We start from the raw sequence: 6,000 nt of genomic DNA, 5'->3' as shown, positions 1-6,000 counted from the left end.
GAATTGAAATTGTCCAACGAGAGGAGCGGGAGGAGTAGTCCCTCAGGCATCTTGGCTACTGATGAGAGAAGGGAGATCGGTCTGTACGACTCCCCCTTGCTCGCGTCCTTTTCAGGTTTCAGTAGCAGGATCAGACTGTCCATCTTCCAAACATCGGGTACTATAATAGTGTTCAGATAGGATGAGGACGGTTGTAAGGTAATCGATTTCAGGCAGATCCAGATTCTTCAACATCAGGGTAGAGATTCTGTCTGGAACCAGCGCTTTGCTCGACTTGGCGCCACAGATGACATTCGTAGCTTCCTGCACGGTTGTTTTTGTTGATTTAGCAGTGTGTTGTACACTGAAAGACTCCATCGGTCCAATGGAAGACTCCATCGTGCCAATGCGGTACGTACAACCGGCTGCCATGGGATTGCACGGTAATTTGTGTTGGCTGTCCAGCGGAACGAAGATCACGGAAAAACCAAACCAAAACAAAAATCAGCTGTCTTTCTGCAAATTTTCACTGGAAATCGTATGATTTCCAGTGAAAATTTGGAGAAAAACAGTTAATTTTGTTTTTGTTTGTTTTTTATATTATTTATTTTTTTAATAAAAAATACTGGCGATACCTGTGGGGTATTTTCCTTAAATAAATGTCAATTTATTGACCTGAAAAGGCTAGAAGGGGAGCCATTTGTATATCCGTGATCTCCGTGCCGCTGGACAGCCATCACAAATTAAATTCCATGGCAGCCGGATGTACGTACCGCATTGGCCCGATTGAGTCTTTCAGTGTACAACACACTACTACAACAACCATGGCGAAACAATTAAAGGTGGTCTCATTTGTACAACAACCACAAATCATATGGTCAATCCGTCTTTTTGCCATCAAGCTGGTCGACGGTTTGCCAACACACACGAAGAAAATTTTGTGCGTACATGAGCAAAGAATATGAGAGAAAGAAGATGAAAACAAAGAGAATGCAAACAAAAATCTGACATCTTAATACCGTCAAACCTGGCCGGCTGAGATCACCTTGTTAAATCCGCCTTGGCATCAACCTTGCCGCCAAGTCGCGCAAAGCGCTGGTTCCAAACAGAATTTCTACCCTGATGCTGAAGAATCTGGATCTGCCTGGAGTCGATTACCTTAGATCTGTCCTCAGCCTATCTGAACACTGATCCTGCTACTGAAACGTGAAAAGGACAAGAGAGAGTCGTACAGACCGAACTCCCTTCTCTCATCAGCAACCAAGACGCATGAGGGAGCACTCCTGCCGCTCCTCTCGTTGTAAAATTTCCATTCGCCGAGTATCACCATGCATTTCGAAGGCTGCATAGGACTATAACTGCTTTACATGCCATCACCGTATACGAAAGTACACTTTTTGTGCTGACAAAGATGTCTTGGACTAACCATCTAATGCTTTTGGATATTGTGGCTAGAAAAATTGCTACGACCACTGATGTGAGGCTAAGGGAGCTTTCTATTTGGGGCATGTGGCGGCAACGGACACTTTCTTATCATTGAAGATACCTGTATCCGTTCACAATTGGTAGACTAATTCGCACTAATTTTTTCTAAATTCACTATGCGTCACTTGTTTAACTACCCAGCTAGACACACTCAATCCCATGACAGCATCTTCCCACCTCAACAACACCGTTCAAAGGAACGGTGTTGGTTTCATCGTTTTAATGGAATCATCTGATGAATATTGTATCTTTCCAGACAACAAGAAAAGAGCAGTTATCGGTTTCTTAAGTGTTTTGATGGAATCATCCTCATCGGAGAGCAACGATGAAACTAACACCGTTCCTGGAAATTTGTTATGGAGGGAAGATGCTCCCGTGGGATTAAGTGGGTCTAGCTGGGTATTTAAACAAGTAACTCAAAGTGAGATTGGAAAAAATTAGTGCAAATTCTGTTAATTGTCCGCAGCCGCCACATGACCAAATAGAAAGCACCCTTAGCCTCACTTAGTGGTCGCAGCATTTTGTCTAGTCACAATATTCGGAAGCATTAGGTGGTTAGTCCAAGGTTTCTTTGTTAGCACACCAAGTGCTTCCGACAAGGGACTTGAGAACGTTGTTTCTACTTTCGTGTACGGTGATGGGACGAAAAGTAGTTGCAGTGCTATGCAGCCTTCGAAATGCATGCTGATGCTCGGCGAATGGAAATAAGAAATAGAAATAAAAAAAAATTTGTGCAAATTAGTCTGCCAATTGTGAACGGATACAGATATCTTCAATGATAACAAAGTGTCCGTTGCCGCCACATGACCCAAAAAGAAAGTTCCCTTAGCTTCACATCAGTGGTCGTAGCAATTTATCCAGCCAATATCCAAAAGCATTAGATGGTTAGTCCAAGGTATCTTTGTCAGCACAAAAAGTGTACTTTTGTATACGGTGATGGCATGTAAAGCAGTTGTAGTCCTATGCAGCCTTCGAAATGCATGGTGATGCTCGGCGAATTGAAATTGTCCAACGAAAGGAGCGGGAGGAGTAGTCCCTCAGGCATCTTGGCTACTGATGAGAGAAGGGAGATCGGTCTGTACGACTCCCCCTTGCTCGCGTCCTTTTCAGGTTTCATTAGCAGGATCAGACTGCCCATCTTCCAAACATCGGGTACTATAATAGTGTTCAGATAGGTTGAGGACGGTTGCAAGGTAATCGATTTCAGGCAGATCCAGATTCTTCAACATCAGGGTAGAGATTCTGTCTGGAACCAGCGCTTTGCTCGACTTGGCGCCACAGATGACATTCGTAGCTTCCTGCACGGTTGTTTTTGTTGATTTAGCAGTGTGTTGTACACTGAAAGACTCCATCGGTCCAATGGAAGACTCCATCGTGCCAATGCGGTACGTACAACCGGCTGCCATGGGATTGCACGGTAATTTGTGTTGGCTGTCCAGCGGAACGAAGATCACGGAAAAACCAAACCAAAACAAAAATCAGCTGTTTTTCTGCAAATTTTCACTGGAAATCGTTCGCGTACTTTTGCTTGCAATTTTTTTTAAAGAGAATAAAAGAGATCAATCGAAAGTACGTGAATGATTTCCAGTGAAAATTTGGAGAAAAACAGCTAATTTTGTTTTTGTTTGTTTTTTATATTATTTATTTTTTTTAATAAAAAATACTGGTGATACCTGTGGGGTATTTTCCTTAAATAAACGTCAATTTATTGACCTGAAAAGGCTAGAAGGGGAGCCATTTGTATATCCGTGATCTCCGTGCCGCTGGACAGCCATCACAAATTAAATTCCATGGCAGCCGGTTGTACGTACCGCATTGGTCCGATTGAGTCTTTCAGTGTACAACACACTACTACAACAACCATGGCGAAACAATTAAAGGTGGTCTCATTTGTACAACAACCACAAATCATATGGTCAATCCGTCTTTTTGCCATCAAGCTGATCGACGGTTTGCCAACACACGCGAAGAAAATTTTGTGCGTACATGAGCAAAGAATATGAGAGAAAGATGATGAAAACAAAGAGAATGCAAACAAAAATCTGACATCTTAATACCGTCGAACCTGGCCGGCTGAGATCACCTTGTTAAATCCGCCTTGGCATCAACCTTGCCGCCAAGTCGCGCAAAGCGCTGGTTCCAAACAGAATTTCTACCCTGATGCTGAAGAATCTGGATCTGCCTGGAGTCGATTACCTTAGATCTGTCCTCAGCCTATCTGACCACTGATCCTGCTACTGAAACGTGAAAAGGACAAGAGAGAGTCGTACAGACCGAACTCCCTTCTCTCATCAGCAACCAAGACGCATGAGGGAGCACTCCTGCCGCTCCTCTCGTAGTAAAATTTCCATTCGCCGAGTATCACCATGCATTTCGAAGGCTGCATAGGACTATAACTGCTTTACATGCCATCACCGTATACGAAAGTACACTTTTTGTGCTGACAAAGATATCTTGGACTAACCATCTAATGCTTTTGGATATTGTGGCTAAAAAAATTGCTACGACCACTGATGTGAGGCTAAGGGAGCTTTCTATTTGGGGCATGTGGCGGCAACGGACACTTTCTTATCATTGAAGATAACTGTATCCGTTCACAATTGGTAGACTAATTCGCACTAAATTCACTATGCGTCACTTGTTTAACTACCCAGCTAGACACACTCAATCCCATGACACCTCAACAACACCGTTCAAAGGAACGGTGTTGGTTTCATCGTTTTGATGGAATCATCTGATGAGGATCATTCCATCAAAACACTTAAGAAACCGATAATTTCTCTTTTCTTGGTGTGTGGAAGGATACAATGTTTTAATTTTTTAAATTTTCCAAATAATTCCACAAATTTTACTTACCTTCTAATGTAGAACAATCATGTTTCATCGTTTTGATGGAATCATCTGATGAGGATCATTCCATCAAAACACTTAAGAAACCGATAATTTCTCTTTTCTTGGTGTGTGGAAGGATACAATTTTTTAAGATTTTCCAAATAATTCCACAAATTTTACTTACCTTCTAATGTAGAACAATCATCATTTGTTGAGTTTTCTGTACCTGAACACTAATAAATTAAAATGAAACAAATTTAATAATTACCCATAAACAATATTTATATTTTTTACTTATGTACCTCTGCCTTCTTGATTCATGCTGCCATTAGCTTTTGTATTTTCATGTAACGGCTGCTTTTCATAAAACAGCTGACCTTTACAAAACATCTGTTCAAGGATGGACATTTCTGCTGGAAAAAATGCCAGTAGAAATTTGCAGGTATTTTCTAACTGTCAAAATTAGCTCTCGCGCTCTCTTCTGCTGGCAAATAAAGTACGCGAACAACTTCCAGTAAAAATTTGTGCAAATTTGCACAAATTTTTTAATTCCCGAACACTGCTAGAATGTGGCATATTTCGCAATCAATCAATATACAACTTTTTTGCGATTGAGCTTAATACTATGCTTAAGGGTTGATAACCTATTCGGCTTCTCAAGTGAACAACTTTCAAGCTCCATATAAAAAATGCAAATGAAAAATGTGTAAAAAATCAGATTGCTTTTTATATGCTAATGACTTAAAGGTAGCAATTAGGCACAACTAATCTTAGTTTAGTAAGATGGCAGGATTGTGTTGGTGTAGACAGTTTGCCGTAAATATGTTTAAGTAAATTAAGATATTTCGTTGAAGTTTTTCACAACTAAACACAGAGTACACTTCTTAAAGTACCGACTTCGACTTCGCCAGAACAACTATCAAATTTTAAAAAAAATGGTGACGAAGAAGATGCGAACATATTTCGCAGAAGTGGTACTGAGTTCTTTGAGGAAAATATCAGCGACATGTCGCTACGCCAATGCAATTTTTCAATTAATTGCAAATGGTTTGCCCACGGACTGGGTCCAATGAACACTGTTTCGTCATATTCGCTTTTTTGGCTTTGTTTAACTTTTGTTTGTGTTGTGTCGTCCAATAGAATGCGGCATATTTCGCCAAAAATTAATAGGCAATTTTCGTATGAATGTTTGATTGTTTTTTTTTATTGTCTATGACAGAACATTTGTTCCACTACCCGAACGTAGAATAGCGTTCCAAGCTTCTCGATCTTCTGCGCTAATTCTAAAATATCTGACACCAAGTTTCGAGGTGTCTCTTCCCACTTGATCTTTCCTTCGGGCTTTTGGTCTTCCCGGTTTGCGTGTACCACCGTGTTTGCCTTCAAAACACTTATTTGCTGAAGCTTTATCATCCATTCTGACAACATGACCTAGCCAACGCATCCGTTCTATTTTGATGCGTGTAACTATGCTATCGTCGTCATACAGCTCGTGGTTCATACGGCGCCTATATTCTCCATTAACGCAAACTAGTCTATATATTTTGTGAAGTATCTTTCTCTCAAATACTCCAAGCACTGCCTCATCTGCTTTCACAAGTATCCATGCTTCTGAACCATATAACAACACGGATGTGTCAGTGTCTTGTAATCTTCGTCTGTCGAGAGGTGGCCTTGTTTCTAAACCACTTACTTAAAACTGGT

Source organism: Stomoxys calcitrans, chromosome 1, assembly GCF_963082655.1.
Source record: "Stomoxys calcitrans chromosome 1, idStoCalc2.1, whole genome shotgun sequence".
NCBI classification, from domain to species: domain Eukaryota; kingdom Metazoa; phylum Arthropoda; class Insecta; order Diptera; family Muscidae; genus Stomoxys; species Stomoxys calcitrans.
Note: the sequence above shows the minus strand (reverse complement) of the source record.